Source organism: Pristiophorus japonicus, chromosome 16 (genome assembly GCF_044704955.1).
Source record: "Pristiophorus japonicus isolate sPriJap1 chromosome 16, sPriJap1.hap1, whole genome shotgun sequence".
In the NCBI taxonomy this organism is placed as follows: Eukaryota; Metazoa; Chordata; class Chondrichthyes; family Pristiophoridae; genus Pristiophorus; species Pristiophorus japonicus.
Genome location: NC_091992.1, coordinates 20,580,506 through 20,602,049, shown reverse-complemented (window position 1 = coordinate 20,602,049; position 21,544 = coordinate 20,580,506). Strand labels below are relative to the sequence as shown.

The following is a 21,544-nucleotide window of genomic DNA, read 5'->3' as shown; positions in this document are numbered from 1 at the left end:
CTAAATCCCACAGAAGGTCTATGGGCAAGTGGAAATGTAATGACCGGCCCGTGCCATTTGTTTGGCACTGACCACAAAATCCGGTCCATTGTAAACAGCTGGAACAAAACCTAGCTTTACATACAGGACTAAAGCTTTGAGATAATACCTTAATCAGGCAAATATCACTTCAATAATGAATCAAAGGACTTAACTGTGTGCACGTTTGAAATAAACATTTCCTTCAATTTTCATGAGTCATGAATCTGAAAGTCTGTGTAATATAACATACACACACAAACTAGTCCTCTCTCATTACACAACACCCAGTCTAAGATGGCCTCCCCCCTAGTTGGTTCCTCGACATATTGGTCTAGAAAACCATCCCTTATGCATTCCAGGAAATCCTCCTCCACCGTATTGCTTCCAGTTTGGCTAGCCCAATCTATGTATATATTAAAGTCACCCATTATAACTGCTGCACCTTTATTGCATGCACCCCTAATTTCCTGTTTGATGCCCTCCCCAACATCACTACTACTGTTTGGAGGTCTGTACACAACTCCCACTAACGTTTTTTGCCCTTTGGTGTTCTGCAGCTCTACCCATATAGATTCCACATCATCCAAGCTAATGTCTTTCCTAACTATTGCATTAATCTCCTCTTTAACCAGCAATGCTACCCCACCTCCTTTTCCTTTTATTCTATCCTTCCTGAATGTTGAATACCCCTGGATGTTGAGTTCCCAGCCCTGATCATCCTGGAACCACGTCTCCGTAATCCCAATCACATCATATTTGTTAACATGTATTTGCACAGTTAATTCATCCACCTTATTGCGGATACTCCTTGCATTAAGACACAAAGCCTTCAGACTTGTTTTTTTAACACCCTTTGTCCTTTTAGAATTCTGCCACACAGTGGCCCTTTCTGTTCCCCGCCCCGGGCCTCTCCACCCCCCACCGCCCCCCCCATCTCCCCTCCGTCTCCTGCCTCTGCCTCCCTTTTGTCTCCCTCTGTCTCCCTGCATTGGTTCCCATCCCCCTGCCATATTAGTTTAACTCCTTCCCAACAGCACTAGCAAACACTCCCCCTAGGACATTGGTTCCGGTCCTGCCCAGGTGCAGACCGTCCGGTTTGTACTGGTCCCACCTACCCCAGAACCGGTTCCAATGTCCCAGGAATTTGAATCCCTCCCTTCTGCACCACTGCTCAAGCCACGTATTCATCTGCGCTATCCTACGATTCCTACTCTGACTAGCACGTGGCACTGGTAGCAATCCCGAGATTACTACTTTTGAGGTCCTACTTTTTAATTTAGCTCCTAGCTCCTTAAATTCGTTTCGTAGGACCTCATCCCTTTTTTTACCTATGTCGTTGGTACCAATGTGCACCACGACAACTGGCTGTTCTCCCTCCCATTTCAGAATGTCCTGCATCCGCTCCGAGACATCCTTAACCCTTGCACCAGGGAGGCAACATACCATCCTGGAGTCTCGGTTGCGGCCGCAGAAACGCCTATCTATTCCCATCACAATTGAATCCCCTACCACTATCGCGCTCCCACTCTTTTTTTTGCCCTCCTGTGCAGCAGCGCCAGCCACGGTGCCATGAACTTGGCTGCTGCTGCCCTCCCTCGATGAGTCATCCCCCCCAACAGTACTCAAAACGGTGTATCTGTTTTGCAGGGGGATGACCACAGGGGACCCCTGCACTACCTTCCTTGCACTGCTCTTCCTGCTGGTCTTCCATTCCCTATCTGGCTGTGGACCCTTCTCCTGCGGTAAGACCAACTCACTACACGTGATACTCACGTCATTCTCAGCATCGTGGATGCTCCATAGTGAATCCACCCTCATGGCTGATCTGATCTTGGCCTCAATTCCACAAACAAACAATATATACACACATATACATACATACACATACATACTCTGGACACAGTAAGAAAGTTAGGTATTTTCAAAGTGGGAACAATAGCTTAATCTCTCACATCTTCGGTGACTTGCTCCACTGTGAACTTAATAACAAAGAAAGGGCGGTCTGCCGTGTACTTGCACCATCACCCAGCGATAGCATTAAAAACACGTAGTTCAAGGTCTCTGCAAGAGTTCACTGCAATTACATTTCATTTGGGAGCATTTCTTTCCCAATAGGCTCACAGTAGAAGGTCCTTCATCAGCTTTCCATCAACACCTAAAGTTTCAATAATCTGACAAAATAGGAAAAATCAAATCAATTCTCTGCCAAATCCCAGGTCACACAATTCAAATGGATTTGAATGTTTAGCTCTGATTGCATTGCTCTGGGTAGAGAACAACACAGAACAATTTGAGTGTTGTCCATATAAACTAGGTGGGACTGTACTTTTGGTATAACTGTTGACGTTACCACTGCTGCAACTAATGATTCTTATGGCCTCTGCTCTTAATCCTGCTTTATTTCACAGTAAGCAGAATATATAGAATGGCAGTTATGATCGAGCTCACTTAATTCAAAAAGTACAATTATCTTTATGTAATGAAACAAAATAAAGAACATGCCATGCTTTCACACATTAGTCAGTTTTCTTACTCAACTTAAGCAAGATCATGTCTCATCATTCTCTCCTGCAACCATTCTTTCTTTCAGCTTTTTGCTGACTGACTGCATCACAGTATTCTGTTTCATTCATATCTTTCGATTTCAAACCCCCCATGCTTGACTGCCTGTTTTAAAGATTGGGTAGGCTGGGGCTGTTTTCTTTGGAACAGAGACGGAGGGGAGATTTAATTGAGGTTCATACAATTATGAGGGGCCTAGATAGAATGGATAGAAAGAAAGAGTTGCATTTATATAGCACCTTTCACGACCACTGGACGTCTCAAAGACCTTTACAGCCAATGAAGTACTTTTGGAATGTAGTTACTGTTGTAATGATGGAAAGGACCTATTTCCCCTAGCAGAGAGGTCAGTAACCAGGGGGCATAGCTTTAAAGCAATTGGTTGAATGATTAGAGGGGAGTTGCAGAGACCTTTTTTATACCCAGAGGATGATGGGGGTCTGGATTACACTTCCTGAAAGGGTGGCAGAGGCAAAAACCCTCATTGCGTTTAAAAAGTACTTGGATATGCACGTGAAGTGCCGTAACCTACAAGGCCACGGACCAAGCGCTGGAAAGTGGGATTAGGCTGGATAGCTCTTTTTTGGCCGACACAGACACGATGGGTTGAGTGGCCTCCTTCTGTGCCGTACAGTTCTATGATTGCGTGTTTTATCTCTTGCAGTTCACAGCCAGAAAACGAAAACCTGTCAGATCTCCTCCTTTGGACCCAGGGCCCCCAATTCCCCAAAACAACAGGAGTGAGGTTGAATTACTAATTATTTACAAACTATGATGAAACAACATCAAAGCGAACTTCTTAGCATTGTAACTGCTGATCATCTCAGACCCAATTTAAAAAAAACGTTCATATATATGCCATTCTTTAAAACACAACTTTTCAAGTAACATTTTCCAAATCCTTTCTGTGGAAAAAAATAAGCAAAATATCTGGTAAAGGCAGATTCTCATTCCCCAGGGAGAGACCATGGCCACTCTTCCGGAGCTGACAGTTTTAAAGAGCTGCAGCATTCCTTCCCTTGCCCCATGTGCTTTTGATGGTTACAGAGGACGCACCTTTTTTTTTAGCCTTTTATATTCTTGAAAAATAATGGAATCTTCCCACTGTGGTCTGAAAGGGGGATAGAGAAGCAAAGAAAAAGAGAGATACAACCAAGAGAGAGAGAGAGAACATGAGAAGCATATGAGATAGCACCAGAAGACAGGAGAGAGAGAAGCAGAAAAGCAGAGATAAAGTTAAAAAAAAAGACAGAGGAAGATTGAGAAGAGGCGAAGAGAAGGATTAAGGGGGAAAGGAGGATGGAGCCTTGCATCATCTCACTTATTTGTGTACGGTATAGTACGGTATAGTGGAATGCAATAGTCTATATTCCCATGTTCCAGGCTTGGAGAGCGACAAAGGCTTACTAACTTTATTTCGATCTCTGCATGGAACATGTGCTTTCCAATTTACTCAGTTACCATATGGAAAAATTGAAAGTGTTTAAAATGATGAGATTCTGGGGAGTGACTGAAATAGGACCACCTTCCTTTTTATGGGTATCTGGTATATTTGTTAACTCATAACATTTTTTTCTAATTTGTAATTAATTCTATTAGCTTTCCATCAGTGTAATGGAATACAAATGTTCAGGCATGCTCGGTTTTGATAAACTTGTGAATTGAAATGAATCACTTTAAGAAACTATATCTGACAGCCATTAAAGCACAAAGGTTTCCGTCAACAATGAAGATGTGATTGTTCCACATCAGTGACACAGAGCAACGCTCTCCTATGTCTCACTGCATGTTGTTTCAGCCACAAAGGCTGGTAAAAGCCTGCGCTGCACATTCCTGTTTCCAAGAGACTTTTTCATGTTACTTTCAATAGCAGGTCATTAATTTGAAAGAGGAAATTAAATTGTGAGAGGCACATTCTTTATTCTAACCACCAGTTCCAATGCATCACCCACCATTTATTGTTCTCACCCTGGTGGTTGGCACAGTCATTCCCACTAGACAACAAGGCATTTATTTTCAGATTACGTAACCACCCAGGTCAATAAGGCTTCCGTGGCAGAAACTGCTTCCTCGCTTACGTTTTTTTTAAATATAAATTGCATATGAAATTAGACTGCAGACAATAATAATTGTTTTCCCGAACTCATTATAGCTTGATGGGATCCAATAATCCAGGCAGTGTAGTGCAACCAACATCTAATTATCATCTCCCAAAGCTTCCATAAGATGGCACCCTCCAATACCACTGCTACTGTAAAATAGCCTCATGCTTTTTTGGGCTATTATTATGGCAGACAGGCAGACAGACAAACAGGCACCATGACGATATCAAACCTCAATAACACCATGGATAAACCATCCTTGTAGACAGGGATGTAGTTTTTCTAAGCGGCGATGCAGCCTCTTCAAATTCCGTGTTTACACTTTTTTTTGCAGAAGAAACCCAGCAGAATTTTATTCCTCAACATAATTATATGAAAGGTACGGAAACGCTCATCGAACACTGAATTGCCCTTCACTCCGCTATTGAATTACAGTAATTTTGAAAACTCTCTTCTGGTTTCATAAAGTATTTATTTGTATCTTTTTATTGCACAGATATACAATCACTACACCATGTCCTGTTTAAGACCCTTTCACAATTAGTTCTCTAATCTTCTGTCCAGGTTAACTTTGTAAAATAGTTATTGTATATACACTTGGTCTGGTTAGTTAGTTTACGTCAAGCAGATTATCCAATAAACAAGCCACCAGTATTACAGTTCGGATACAAAAACATTTATAAAAAGCTCAGGACAACTGTGATTATTAGTTGACTATGAATGGGTGCAGCTTTCTCCTTAAGGCTATCAATCGTGTATTCATTTCTATTCTGGAAATTGCACTCAATTCATTTCAATATAATTTAGACCAGGTTAGGGCTTGTCTTCAGAATCTACTAGCCAAGGGATTTATACAGGTATAAAAGATTAGTTATTCATTTGAATGGCACATTTGATAATGACTATGTGGCTTGAGGGATAATGTAATTGAGGAGATTAGCAAAGTTTGTATCTAATCCCTGCTGTTATTAATTTCCTTTAAAATCTCTGGGTTGTTCATTTGTTGTCAACTGGATTGGAAGAACACACGGAGCTTGCAACCCAAATCCAAGTTCTGGGGCCAATTAATCGATGATTCCAATTTCCACCCATCCCTCACCTTCACTATCTCTGAATCCTCCTTTCCCTTTTTGAATCTCTCTTCTCTCTGGCGATGGGCATTTTACTGATACACATGCACTGACCATAACCACCTGCAGTTTACCTCTTCTCATCCCGTAGCCTGTAAAGACTCCATCCCGTTCTCCCTCTTTCTCCATCTCCATCGTGAGTGCCCTGATTACTCTATATTCTCACCAGATCTTTGGACATGTCTTCCTTTCCCTCAGCTGAGGATTCCCTTCGACTGTGGTCAACGAAGCCCTTTGCTGGGTCTGTCCCATTTATTATGCTTCTGCCCTTATTCTCACGACCATCCTCAGCACCCTCTGCATTTGCCAAATCATCTTCCTCCATTTCTACCGCCTACATGACCTCACTACCAAACGCATTGTCCCCTTCCTTCCTCTTTCTGCTTTCTGCAATGATCATTCCCTCCCCAAACCTTGCTTTACTCTTATGGCATCCTTATTTCCAGCTGCCTTTGTCCTAGCATCTTCTCACATAAGTGTGGGAGATTCACCTCCTCCACACCACCCTCCAGGGCCCCGTACACTCCTTCCATCTGAGACAGCAATGTACGTGTATTTCCTCCATTTATATTGCTATGTTTGCTGCTCATGGTACAAACTCCGCTAGATTGGGGAAACTAAATGCTGCTTAGGAGACCACTTTACCAAACCCTTCCATCCAACTGCAACCCCAAGCAACCTGTGGCTCATCACTTTAACTCTCCCTCCCATTCCCACTCTGACCTCTCTGCCATTGGCCTTATACACTGTTCCTATGAAGTTTAATACAAGCTGCACAACAATATTTCATCTTTCTCCTATCATGCTGCAACATTTTGATCTGAACATTGATTTCAATAATTTCACCCTAAATAACTCCTCATTTTCAGTGTAATCCTTGACCCCCTCATTCTTCCATCTTTCCCACTGTCTCACAGTTTCACAGGCTTCCCCTTCCCTTAGCTATTTACACACCCTTTATTTGTTCCTGTTCATTACTTGACTGAAGTTTATCATTCATGATTGCTGTCTGGGTTTGTATCTTTTTTGACATATATATTTGCCCCTCCCCTTTTTTCTAATTGCTTTAATATACCCGTCCGCCTCTTACATTTTAGATCTGAAATATGAACTTGTCTGTACTCTCCACAGGTGCTTTCCGACCCACTATGTGTTTCCAGCATTTATGTTTTTGTTCACATTTCCAGTATCTGCGGTACTTTACTTTTTTGCATTTATGAAGTGCCTTTCATGTCCTCAGGACATACCCCAAAGTGCTTGAAAGCCAAATGAGATCATCACTGAAGTGCCATCATTGTTTTGTAGGCAAGAATATGAAGCATGATACTATTGAACCTTGCCCGAGGTGGGTTTGACAAGAAAATGCACCCAGCACCCAAGGAAGGCCCATAAAGGGAATTAAGGGTTATGAGGAGCGGGCGGGTAAGTGGAGCTGAGTCCACGGCCAGATCAGCCGTGATCTTGTTGGGTGACGGAGCAGGCTCGAGGGGCTAGATGGCCTACTCCTGTTCCTAATTCTTATGTTCTTATGTTCTTATTAATGTTGGGGAAGTCCAGAACCAGGGGTCACAGTCTAAGGATAAGGGGTAAGCCATTTAGGACCGAGATGAGGAGAAACTTCTTCACCCAGAGAGTGGTGAACCTGCGGAATTCTCTACCACAGAAAGTTGTTGAGGCCAATTCACTAAATATATTTGAAAAGGAGTTAGATGTAGTCCTTACTACTAGGGGGATCAAGGGGTATGGCGAGAAAGCAAGAATGGGGTACTGAAGTTGCATGTTCAGCCATGAACTCATTGAATGGCGGTGCAGGCTCGAAGGGCCGAATGGCCTACTCCTGCACCTATTTTCTATGTTTCTATGTTTCTATATCTCAGCATCCCCTTGCAAATCCCCATGGCTCATCGTGAACAGTGCCACAGGAGATACGCTAGTGTAATCTTAAAGCTGCCCTGGGAAACGTTTGTTGGTTTCACTGACTTCAGATGATGTTAACAATTCCTGTCATTAGTAAACAAAGATCCATTTTAGCATTACACCACTTTCGATTTTTCTTAGACTAGCTCTACACCCGTCAGCAATTGTGCGATATTTCTGACAAAGATTTCTGGAAGTGCAGCAATGTAAATTATAATCTAGGTTTGTATATTAAACAAAAATTTCTATCCTGTAATACATTTTTCTTACCCTTGATTTGCAATGGCTTGCCTCTCTCACTGTTACATCACCAATACACTATTTTGCTTAAATACGAGACAATTTTGTCCTGCATTTAATTCTCACATTTCACTTCTTTCACAAGGAACGCAACACATTTCAATGTAAGGAAGTGTTATCACATCCCGAATGTGAACAGCCTGCTGAAGGAGATAAAAAGCTTGACAAACTCATCGGCTCAAACGTCATCTCCTCTCAGATCCTGTAACTGAAATTCCCTCTGGTATAAATGAAGTTAAAATATCTTCTAAAAATACTCATTGTGTGATCGGAGCTGGAAATAAATTGATCCAATCTGATTAATTTTGCGACTCAATTTAGATTTATAATCTCACCTCTGGTGGATGCACACACAATAATGGCTCGGATTTTTGCTGTCGTTCACCTCACGTACAGTTGCCCACAGACTTTTAGCGGGCTTGTCAGCGGAGATTTCAACTCCTCCGGCGTCTTTATAATACGGCGCCCTCCGCAGGGGATCTGTGGCGTCTGTGAGCAGGGAAAGCATCAGGGAAGTAGTTGAACCAATCAGTTTGAAGAATCCTCACTGAGACACGCAGGCGGCAAAGCAGGAAGTAAAAAGCAGGAAATATAAATGACATTTAAATCATTGTACAGGAACCAAAATAAAGATTGGGACATACACATGGGATTAATGGAGAAACATTAAATAGAAAAACAGAAAAACTTTAAAACAAAATTTCAATTATTTATAAAATCCTGCAACATTAATTTTCTTCAGGGAATTAGACTCCACACTTCTAAAATCACATTTTCAGGGCCAGAGAGTATACATCACTTATGATGCCATTACAAACTCAGTTACTCCTGATTCTACAAGTTCTAATTTTTCCATCTTGAGAATAATCGACAATTAACCCAAACCCACTCCATAACAATGATTTCAGCATCGAGTCTATTGGAGAGGATTGCAACAGCGCACCCTGTGGAGGAAGAGGGTATCTCTGACAGCACCTGCCGGATTTCAGTGTTTAACTGTGCATGTGCAGATGCCATAAATTGCTGTCAGATTTACCCTGGAATAAGAGTGAGTGCTGACAGACTCGCCACTATTAGTACAGCAAGATCCGGGCTGATGTCTTCAAGTGCTGTGAAGACTTTGTGGTGTAAATGTTGTCACTGTTTATAAAGAAACAGGAAAAGCTTCATCAGCTGCAATTTCTCAACATGAAAAAATATAAAGAAATGATGAGCATACTAAAAAAAATAATTAAAATAGGAAAAAAGAATGATCTGTTCGGCTTTGAAAATGCAATACAGTAAAGAGTAACCATCTGTTTATGTTGGGTTTGAAAGTTTGGCTCTATCATCACATGATGAGTGGAGGAACAAATTGACTTTTAGGTACTTTGGGGCAAGTTTAAATAAAAGTATAAAAGTTTGGAAAAAGATGCAATCATTGGTACATTCTGAAAATTTCCCATTGTTAACGACACAAGTAATTTTTTTTTTTACACAAGTAATTGTTTCAGCAACATGGAAGGGTGCATAGGAATACTGAAATGCCAGTTTTGAGATTGGCACTGAAGTTCCCCATGCACTTCCTCCACTCAGCGATGGTGCCACGGAGCCTGTGTTATATGTAGGCTCGATGTTTACCCATGGGTGGGGGAAGAGAGTGAATCATCTTTGACCATTGTTGCCCATCTCCTAGCATCCAGTAATAAACCAGCATTGGCAGAAGCCTTGGAATAGGTTACCTGTCTCCAAACTTGGCCAGAGTTGTGGGCTGATCAACAGAAGAGAAGCAGCCAAAATAGCAAAATAAAAGGCAAGAGTAATGCTAAGCAATAAAGAGTACTTAAATCCTGGATAAATCCTCCAGCCATGGAACAGTCAAGCATCATCATCATCATCATAGGCAGTCCCTCGAATCGAGGATGACTTGATTCCACGCCAAAAAGTTCACAGGTGTTTCAATGAAGGGCCTAAAATTCCAGGTCCCGAACTAAATCTTGAAGGGTGGAAGATGTCTGCGCATGGATTTTTTTAATGTGTGGTGGCCGTTGCACACCAGCCACCACACGGGCTTGACAGAACTAGGTCTTGGTCCAGTGGCAAGGATTAACCAAGGCGACTGGAGACCAGCTCTGCTGCACGGACCTAGTGCGCACACATATCGCAGTGTGGGCTGACCCGTGCTGCCCCTGTGCCCTCGCCTCCTCTGGGCCCCGAACTCGCGCCTCTCCTGGGCCCTGATCACATCGCTCTGCAATCTCTCGCCAACAGGCCCACCATTACAGTGCACTACAGGTTTCAGTGTATTACACAAAGATGAGTGCAGAGGCTACTAGGCCTATCTATTTCATCGTCACGTAGAAACCTGCGATCACTCCCACAGTGTGTATCACCCTCTTGAATAATTTGAGAGATTTTGCCTCCGCTACCCTACTGGGAAGACAATTTCAGGTATTGAAGAACTGCTTCATAATATCTGTCCTGAACTTGCCTTTTACCAGTTTAAAAATAATCTATGTCTGTATCCTGCTTTGGATATTTAGATCATTTTTCTTTTGAAATGATTTGGAAACGTGTTATATCTCAATGTGAGTTTTAGAAGCAAAATCACTCATACAAGTTTTTTAAAAAGGCACTGAAACTAAAGGCGATTATAATGCTAATGGCGTAGGCATTGACATACTGTCCATTGAGACTGAAAACAATAAGAAATTAATTAGTCCATCTTAGTAGTCAATAATACATCACACCCATTGTGTTGGAAGGTCCCTGTTTCCAGGTGCTCAGCAGGGGTTGTCTGGCATAGGCCTTGCTCTAGGGTTATAAACACAGGGAAATAAACAGAGAGAGACAAAAAAAATCACCAACAGTAACACAATCAGGTTTTTAACTAGAAGGAGGCAAGCATAAGCTTTTACAAAAATAAAATACTGGAGATGCTGGAATCGGGAATAAAAACAGAAAATGCTGGAAATCTCAGCGGGTCAGGCAGCATCTGTGGAGAGAGAAACAGAGTTAATGTTTCAGGTCGATGACAGTTCCTCAGAACTGGCAAATGTTTGAAAAGAATCAGATTTTTAAGGAACACTGAAAGGGGGAGGGGAAGAAAGAACAAAAGGGAAGGTCTGTGATAGGGTGGAAGGCAGGAGAGATTAGAGAGACAAAAGGGATGATGGGCCGAATTGAAATGGTAATGACAGAAGTTAGAAAAAGTTAGTCTAGATAGGGTGTGAACTTTTGCCAGACTCAGAAGATTAGAATGCAGTAGGGTAGTTAGAAATGATTTTGCATAAGGAAAGCAATGTGTGGAAACATAACCTATTTGTTATTTTATATTATTATATGACAAGTGCTGATTGAATTAACTGAATCTCATCAGAATTGTTGCTCTACGTGTTCACCTACTGCCTTCAGGAATGAAACCATTGAACGATTCTCGGCAAGTGTTTTTTTCGGTTTGCCTTTGAAGAGATTGGAGAGGTGCATGTTGAATGATGCGCTAATGCATGGAATAACCAGTTCAGATCACAAGGAGGCATTATTGTAGTACTCGAGGAAACTTCAGTTGACAAATGGAATACATTTTAGGATATTCTACTCAGAATATGTGAGGAGGAAATAGATAGACCTAATAGCTTCTACACTTATCTTTGTGTAATACGCTGAAACCTATAGTGCGCTGTAATGGTGGGCCCATTTATGTTATACCGAACTCTACCCTGAATTTCCTTGTTATCTTCAGCAGTTATGTCGTCGTTACACTGTTATTGGGCTAAAAAGATTGAGGAAATTTGCATTTTAGTGCATTTGGGTATGTTTACACTGTTATTGCACTAAATGCAAGTTTACCTAATCTTTTCAGTGCCGTTCTTCCCGCAAAGCCTCTCGGCTGCACTGTTCAAGTACATGCAACTTTTATTCCAGTTCTGATGAAGGGTCTACACCTGAAATATTAACCTCTTGTTTCTTTTTTCAGATGCTGACAGAACTCCAGTGCATTTCCAGCATTTTCTGTTTTAATTTTTTTCCTTGCGATAGCGTTTAGAAAACCCTATTCAATTGTTTTCAAATGCGGCAGAAATATATCAATTGTGCCAAAAGTCATCACTGTAATCCATGTAGTGTCAGCTGTGGCTCAGTGGGTAGCACACTTGCCTCTGAGTCAGAAGATTGTGGGTTCAATTCCCACTCAGGCTGAAGCTCCAGTGCAATGCTGAAGAAGAGCTGCACTGTCAGAGGTGCTGTCTTTTGGATGAGATGTTAAACTGAAGCCCCGTCTACCCTCTCAGGTGGATGTAAAAGATCCCATGGCACTATTTGGAAGAAGAGCAGGGGAGTTATCCCTGATGTCCTGGCCAATATTTGTCCCTCAATCAACATAAAAACAGATTATCTGGTCATTATCACATTGCTGTTTGTGGGAGCTTGCTGCCACATTTCCCATATTACTGCACTTCATTGACTGTAAAGCGCTTTGAGACGTCTGGTAGCTGTGAAAGGCGCTATAGAAACATAGAAAATAGATGCAGGAGTAGGCCATTCGGCCCTTCGAGCCTGCACCACCATTCAATATGATCATGGCTGATCATGCAACTTCAGTACCCCATTCCTGCTTTCTCTCCATACCCCTTGATCCCTTTAGCCGTAAGGGCCACATCTAACTCCCTTTTGAATATATCTAACGAACTGCCCTCAACAACTTTCTGTGGTAGGGAATTTCACAGGTTCACAATTCTCTGAGTGAAGAAGTTTCTCCTCATCTCGGTCCTAAATGGCTTACCCCTTATCCTTAGACTGTGACCCCTGGTTCCCAACATTGGGAACATTCTTCCTGCATCTAACCTGTCCAATCCCGTCAGAATTTTATATGTTTCTATGACATCCCCTCTCATTCTTCTAAATTCCAGTGCATACAAGCCTAGTCGATCCAGTCTTTCTTCATATGTTAGTCCTGCCATCCCGGAATCAGTCTGGTGAACCTTGCTGCACTTCCTCAATAACAAAAATGTCCTTCCGCAGATTAGGAGACCAAAACTGCACACAATATTCAAGGTATGGCCTCACCAAGGCCCTGTACAAATGCAGTAAGACCTCCCTGCTCCTATACTCAAAGCCTCTCGCTATGAAGGCCAACATACCATTTGCCTTCTTCACCGCCTGCTGTACCTACATGCCAACTTTCAATGACTGATGTACCATGACATCCAGGTCTCATTGCACCTCTCCTTTTTCTAATCTGTCACCATTCAGATAATACTCTGCCTTCCTGTTTTTGCCCCCAAAGTGGATAACCTCACATTTATCTTCATTATACTGCATCTGCCATGCATTTGCCCACTCACCTAACCTGTCCAAATCACTCTGCAGCCTCTTAGCATTCTCCTCACAGCTCACACTGTCGCCCAGCTTAGTATCATCTGCAAACTTGGAGATATTACATTTAATTCCTTCTCCAAATCATTAATGTATATTGTATTGTAAATAACTTTGGTCCCAGCACTGAACCTTGCGGTACCCCATTAGTCAACTGCCTTCCATTCTGAAAAGGACCCGTTTATTCCTACTCTTTGCTTTCCGTCTGCCAACCAGTTCTCTATCCACGTCAATACATTACCCCCAATACCATGTGCTTTAATTATAAATGCAAGTCTTTCTTTTTTTTTATCATGATGTTGAAAGTAATGCATGGCTCTTCTCTCTTCACAAGCAAAGAAATTGGTTTTCCAAACAATGTTTTCATGAAGGTAGCATTCGTTTAAGAGAGGTGACCTAGATTGGAAGCTTCAAATGTTTAACGTCAATGTATTTGTGAAATGAATTCCTTATCCTCCTCCACAATCGACCTTCTAACCATGAGTTTGTGTCTTCAACAAGAGAAATTGATGACGACAATGGCCCTTTCAAGAGCCAGGTCACAAACTATCCACTTCAAATGGTGCCATCTCTTATCTTTTGATAGGAATATAGTCAATGTTGTGAAATCCAGTGTTTTTTATGTGTTTGAAGGAAGTCACAAGGTCAGACTGATTTACGCAGTACCCCACAAAATAATATTTAACCTCATGTTTACACACAACTCCACAAGCTACAATCTCAACTACATGCACTGTGCATTCCCAACCTTTTAAACCACCTGTGATTATTGCTGGCAACCGGCAAATAAAACTAGGCATTTGCATTCCCGTAGATGTCAATAACAAAACATGAAATATTTCAGTGAATTGATATTTCATCAGCCGCAGCTTGTGGAACACATTTAGAAATGTTCATTATGTAGTTGTCCTCAATGCATGCAATAAATTGACTCCCTATTTTTCTCTGGTCTATTCAGAATAGTTTTTGTTTAAAACAAGAGAGCTTTTTTCTCGGAGTCAAATTCTCTCTGTAGTAAACATTTCAGTGTAAACAATGGAGCCAGTGCAATTCTGTCGCAGGAAATACCAGCACAGCACATTACAGGAGCTACACAGTTCAGAATACACAACTAAATCAAATGCTTTTAAGTACTATACACTATGCATCTCTGTATTAAGACGAGTCACTCTGGTGGAACAGAAATAGATAAGATTTCAAATTTGGCAAACAATAATAATTTCAACCTTAATTATGCAATTTGCACAAAGTGAAAATCTAATCAACTAAACACTTGTTAATATTTACTGCACCGCTGCTATATATAGATCACTTATATGTTGATACTTAGCATAGTTGCACCCTGCTGTGGGATAGACATTGCAACATTTAGAGCAGTCATAATAGTTGCACTTGCCTGCTTCCATTCTTATCTATCTAATCATAGCCAGAGAATCACCTGCAATGGCTTCTCTTCCTGCCCCGCATCATTACCTCCGGTGACCCCCAAGGATCTATCCTTGGTCTCCTCCTATTTCTCATCTACATGTTGCCCCTTGGTGGCATCATCTGATAACGCTCCGCCAGTTTCCACATGTATGCTGATGACATCCAGCACTACCTCATTATAACTTCTCTCGGCCCCTCTGCATCTCTAAAATGTCAGACTGATTGTCCGACATCAAGTTCTGGATGAACAGAAATTTTCTCCAATTGAATATTGGAAAGACTGAAGCCATTGTTTTCGGTATCCGCCACACACTCCATCCCTTTCCCCAACTTCTGTCTGAGGCTGGAACATACTGTTCGCAACCTTGGTGACATATTTGACCCTGAAATGAGCTTTCGACCACATATCCGCAGCATAACTAAGACCGCCTGTTTCCACCTCCGTAACATCACCTGCCTCTGCCCTTGTCTCAGCTCATCCGCTGCTGAAGCCTCATCCATCCCTTTGTCACCTCTAGACTTGACTATTCCAAAGCACTCCTACATTCTACCCTACGTAAACTAGAGGTGATCCAAAATTCGGCTGCCCACGTCCTAACTCGCACCAAGTCCCGCTCACCCATCACCCCGTGTTAGCTGACCTGCATTGGCTCCCGGTTAAGCAACGCCTTGATTTCAAAATTCTCGTCATTGTTTTCAAATCCCTCCATGGCCTCACCTCTCCCAATCTCTGTAATCTCCTCCAGCCTCACAAACCCTGCCGCCCCCACCCCCCCCACCCAACCCCCGCGAGACGTCTGCGCTCCTCTAATTCTGCCCTCTTGAACATCCCTGATTATAATCACTCAACCTTTGATGGCTGTGCCTTCTGTTGCCTAGGTCCCAAGCTCTGGAACTCCCTCCCTAAACCTCTCCGCCTCTCTACCTCTCTTTCCTCCTTCAAGACGCTCCTTAAAACCTACCTCTTTGACCAAGCTTCTGGTCTACCTGCCCTAATTTCTCCTTATGTGGCTCAGTGTCAAATTTTTAATCTCATAACACTCCTGTGAAGTGCCTTGGGACATTTCACTATGTTAAAGGTGCTATATAAATACAAATTGTTGTTATAAAACCATCCCCAAAAAAGTAACGTATTTTCTATTTTTGATAGTATATTTGTGAATGAAGATTTGTGAATGCATGTGTTAGAAATGTTAACATTAAAATGAATGAGGATAAATATTGGTTAAAACGTTTCCTTCCCCAACACAACATGGTCTGGCCTGACTCACAATGAGGGTTTAACTGCAAAAGGAATGTTTGAACTCTCGTTGAATATCCTTCCTAGCTAACAAAATAAAAAGAAAGAGAAAGAAAGACTTGCATTCATATAGCGCCGTTCATGACCACCGGACATACCAAAGTGCTTTACAGCCAATTAAGTACTTTATGAAATAGAAAGATATTTTGTTATATTTACAAAAACCATTCTTTGTAACGGTTATAAAACAGAATGAAAGGCATCGTTGATAGTACAATAGAATGAGAATAGACATTATATAGTAGAGTGAGAAACAGAACATTTTAAAATGTAAGCTTTCCCTCCCTGTTAGGTATGCAATGTCACACGTTATTCTTTCAACAATCCACTCCCAGGCCTTTGTTAGTGCCATTCTGTTGGGCCAATAGTAGGAGAGAGAGTTGTGCAGCTTGAGTCATTCTGGTTGTACCTCCCTGTTGATCCTCTGCCAGGCCCCTTCCAGGCAAGTCTTCCCCTTTTCTTACAATCTGTAGGAATTGAAAAATAAAAAAATAAATTTTTTTTTAAATCGAATGTACCCAACACTACCTCTCAATTAACCTCTTCTTATAAGTCACTATGTTGAACTGAGGGTGTGTTGCACTATGGGTAAGACAGGTGACTTGTTGCAGCAAGTGATTGGCCATCCCTCAGTTACCACGGTTACCGACATTTTTGTTGCCTCTGGAACTTTTTTCGCGGAATTTCAGAATACTCAGGGAGCAAATAAGACCGCAAGGGATAAGTGCCAAAATTTGGAGGATTTGCTGTGGGATGTCATGTTGCAGGAAATCATTTTGCCCGAACGATCTTGGTTTTTCAACTAGGTTTCTCAGTTTAAAGAAAATGACTCAAAATAAAAAGGACTTACGTCCTGGGGAAGAGAACACAGATCTTACCATTCCATTTTGCAGTGCAATAACAGACCAGCACACTCCACACCTCAGCTGATAGCCTCACAATATTTCTCAATTCACCATTCTCTGAATAAAGGTAAGCTGTGCAAACATTTTTCTGTTGCGCCATGAAGCAGTCCGAAGAGTTATTGTTGCTAAACTGTAAGCAATCAGGCAGACTTAACTCACATAACCTTGAAAGCTGAATGTTTAACATAATCTTTATTAGACAATTTATTGCTCCCTGAAATAGGCAGTCTGCAGCTAAAGGGAGGAAAGATTAATAGGCAGCCCTTCAGCCTTACTAGAGGTGTTATCAGGATTTGAAGAGTATGTCAGCATGACACCTTAGCATAAAATATTAAGTCTTGTCACAATAGAGTAATGGGCCATCAAACTTTGTTTGACCTTTGCATTAACAATTGTAAAAATATAACTGGCATTTATACAGATTTATTGCAGACAAGTTCTGATCAAGTTCTGCCAAGAAATGTTAAGCTTAGGTTATAACGTGTCTGTAATCGGAGTTAAAGATAATTCAGGGCTTAGATCAGGTATGTGTAGAGCCAAATTCCACTGCAGTGCCTTGAATGTGTAAAATGGCGTGACTGAATTGAGAGTTGTATAAATTAACCCTCTTTATCTAACAATCTTTTTAACCCCATTCTTTCCCACATGAGACCCTAGAACCCAGATATTACCTGGGAAAGAAGAGCAGTGAGCTTTATCCAGGCCCTTTTAATGCGGTTCTCAGCTGAAACAAGTGCTGAAAGTTGACCTCCTTGCTCCATTTTTCTTCCCTCCTTTGAGGAAATGCTTCATCTCCTCTAGACAAATCTCTGGGTGGCTCCAGATATGGAAAGTCTACCACGTATGAAAGCCTAAGTGTGAACCTCTGGCCCGTACTCTCAGTTTGGGGGCATGGCTGTATATGAGCTGATTGTGCCAACTCCGCAACAAAGTGTTTCAATCACAAATAATATACACAACAGATTAGATTTATTAAAATGCCAGAAATCCGAGGGCTTGTCTCCTAAACTGATGGTTACAAACCCGAGGCTTAATCCTGTCTGGCAGATGCACAGCAACAGCATTGCCAACATTTGAATCACTTTGCTTCAGTTGTACTCCTTGAGCTACATTCAGAATGTGAGTGGAGGTATATTGGCAATCTCAAATTGCTCTGCCTACCCAGTAGGAGATTCATTGGTTGCAAACAGTCTGGATGAGAGAAAAAAAATTGAAAAACCGTTTGAAATAAAAATCTGAATATTGTAAAAGGGATCAGAACAATTAAAAAGACTTGCATTTATATAGCGCCTTTCACAACCACCGGGCGTCTCAAAGCGCTTTACAGCCAACAAAGTACTTTTGGAGTGTAGTCACTGTTGTATTGTGGGAAACACAGCAGAATTTGCACACAGCAAGCTCCCACAAACAACAATGTGATAATGATCAGATAATCTGTTTTTTTGTTATGTTGATTGAGGGATAAATATTGGCCCGGACACTGGGGATAACTCCCCTGCTCTTCTTCAAAAGTGACATGGGATCTTTTACGTCCACCTGAGAGAGCAGTCAGAGCCTTGGTTTAATGTCTCATCTGAAAGACGGCACCTCTGACAGTGCAGCGCTCCCTCACCACTGCACTGGAGTGTCAGCCTAAATTTTTGTGCTCAAGTCCCTAGAGCGGGACTTGAACCCACAACCTTCTGACTCAGAAGTGAGTGTGCTACCCTCTGAGCCACGTTGTCCGCATGCCCGCGACGAGACTCCCAAACCAAGTGCTCTACTCGGAACTCCTACACGGCAAGTGAGCCCCAGGTGGGCAGAGGAGTTGTTTCAAGAACACCCTCAAAGCCTCCTTGATAAAGTGCAACATCCCCACCGGCAGCTGGGAATCCCTGGCCAAAGACCACCCTACATGGAGGAAGAGCATCCGAGAGGGCGCTGAGCACCTCGAGTCTCGTCACCGAGAGCATGCAGAAACCAAGCACAGACAATGGAAGGAGTGTGCGGCAAACCAGACTCCCCACCCACCCCTTCCTTCAACCACTGTCTGTCCCACCTGTGACAGAGACTGTAATTCCCATAATGGACTGTACAGTCACCTGAGAACTCACTTTTAGAGTGGAAGCAAGTCTTCCTCGATTTCGAGGAACTGCCTATGATGGATGATGATGATGAGCCATGGCTGATGATAAAATTAGCTTAAAGTTTTTCTAATTATGAATTTTGAACTGCAAAGAAAATATTGTCATAGTCCCTCAAAGGCTTATTTTTCAAGTGCATATCCTACTGAGGTGAGCGATAACACCCAATGGATTCAGCACTCTCAGATCAGGTACGACATAGTCAAGTAAAATTCACAGCGCCCCGGTATTCATTTGAGGTTATTCAACTTAATTTCTGAGAAGTTCCCGAGATTGCTTGCCTACCTGGGCAATATAGCTGAAGTGTTACCATTCATACAGTTAATTTATGCTCATAGCAAAAACTGTAATGAGGCTGCTGCTACTCATTTCAGTTAGTATTCCACAGAGCCACTAGAGAGAGGACAAAATATTTATTTGGCTGGGATTAGTGTTGGAGTAAAGCCGAGATAGGTCGATTGAAGATTGTTCTTCTACATTGTAAAGGATTAAAGGTCCATAGTAAATAGACAATAGCTGTAAGTTATTACTTTACAACTTTGACTACACAAACATACGCTTCATCTTTTTTTGTTTCGATTGATCCATATTTTTACACGATCCGATATGAACTTTATATATAAATTACCAAAATAACACTTCTGGGTGACGGCTGAGAATAAGGATGAAATGTTTTTATCCGAAACAACTTTACCGTTTAAATATTTGTATCACTTGCAATTATTGCTCTGTACCTTCACATCCCATAAATTCAGTCAATTGCCTTTTGTCTGGGATCTTCTTTTTTTCCACATTAGTTAACCAAGCGACTGTGATTTTTTTTAAACATTCGGTGAATTCCAGTCTGCTAGATCTTGTTATAGTGCTAGTAGAATTATTACCTAGAGCAAAATGACAGGAAATTGATGGTTTATTAATTTGTGCCTTATGGCTCTATCTTTCTCCCAACATCTTTATCTTGTGTTCACGGCAAAAAGATGATTTTCCTAAGTAGCCCCATTCTCCTATGAACAGAAACATGTGTCCTTTTACTTGCGATGCCTGAGACAGCGGGAATGGTGCATTAAAAGTTGAATTTCACGTCAAATCACTGATTCTGCGCAGATTCCATCAGTGAAGACTACAACAGCACCTCCTGTGGAGGAGCAGGGTATCGCTGACACCAACTTCCAGATTTCTGCATTTAACTGCGCATGTGCGGACGCCAGAAGTTCCTGTCAGTTTTGCGCAGTAATGATGGCAAGCACTGATAGTTTCGCCGTCGTTATAAACGTAACTTCTGGGCCATTGAAGTCTTCTGAGAAACCTGAGAAAGTGCAACTTCAATGCGAGTCTTCCTTTCTTTCACATTTTTTATTAATAAGGAAGAAAGAGAGATTTACATTTATCTAGCGCCTTTCATGGCCACCGGGTGTCTCAAAGCACTTTACAGACAATGAAGTACTTTTGAAGTGTAGTCACTGTTGTAATGTGGGAAATGCAGCAGCCAATTTGCGCACAGCAAGCTCCCACAGTATAAAGGATGCATAAAGGAAAACGCTAGTGGGAGTTGTGTACAGACCACCAAACAGTCATAGTGAGGTTGGGGATGGCATCAAACAGGAAATTAGGGATGCGTGCAATAAAGGTACAGCAACTATCATGGGTGACTTTAATCTACATACAGATTGGGCTAAGCAAACTGGTAACAATGAGGTGGAGGAGGATTTCCTGGAGTGTATAAGGGATGGTTTTCTAGACCAATATGTCAAGGAACCAACGAGAGAGCTGGCCATCCTAGATTGCGTATTATGTAATGAGAGAAGATTAATCAGCAATCTTGTTGTGCGAGGCCCCTTGGGGAAGAGTGACCATAATATGGTAGAATTCTTCATTAAGATGGAGAGTGACACAGTTAATTCAGAGTCTAGAGTCCTGAACTTAAAGAAAGGTAACTTTGACAGTATGAGACATGAATTGGCTAGGATAGACTGGCAAATGATACTTAAAGGGTTGATGGTGGATAGGCAATGGCAGACATTTAAAGATCACATGGATGAACTTCAACAATCTTGTCTGGCGTAAAAATGAAATGAAGCGAGAAGGAGGAATTGAAGAAAATCCTTCTTAGTCAGGAAATTGTGTTAGGGATGTTGATGGGATTGAAGGCCGATAAATCCCCAGGGCGTGATAGTCTGCATCCCAGAGTACTTTACCGTGGCTTACAAGGGAAATTAGGGATAGTGCTAAATCCAAGGAAGAGGCATATAAAGTGGCCAAAAAAAGCAGCAAACCTGAGGATTGGAAGAAATTTAGAATTCAGCAGAGAAGGACAAAGAGTTTAATTAGGAGGGGGAAAATAGAATATGAGAGTAAGCTTGCAGGGAACATAAAAACTGACTGCAAAAGCTTCTACAGATACTTG

General features: G+C 41.8%; 1 long non-coding RNA gene across 1 annotated transcript; it reads right to left on the bottom strand.

Annotated features, from left to right (window-relative positions):
* Positions 1 to 8,558: 8,558 nt before the first annotated feature.
* LOC139226986 (uncharacterized) lies at positions 8,559 to 16,540 on the bottom strand. Its single transcript, XR_011587345.1, has 3 exons — positions 16,522 to 16,540; positions 10,762 to 10,825; positions 8,559 to 8,579 (listed from the first exon to the last, which is right to left on the bottom strand). It is a non-coding gene; the product is annotated as an uncharacterized lncRNA (long non-coding RNA).
* Between the last annotated feature and the right edge of the window lie 5,004 nt (positions 16,541 to 21,544).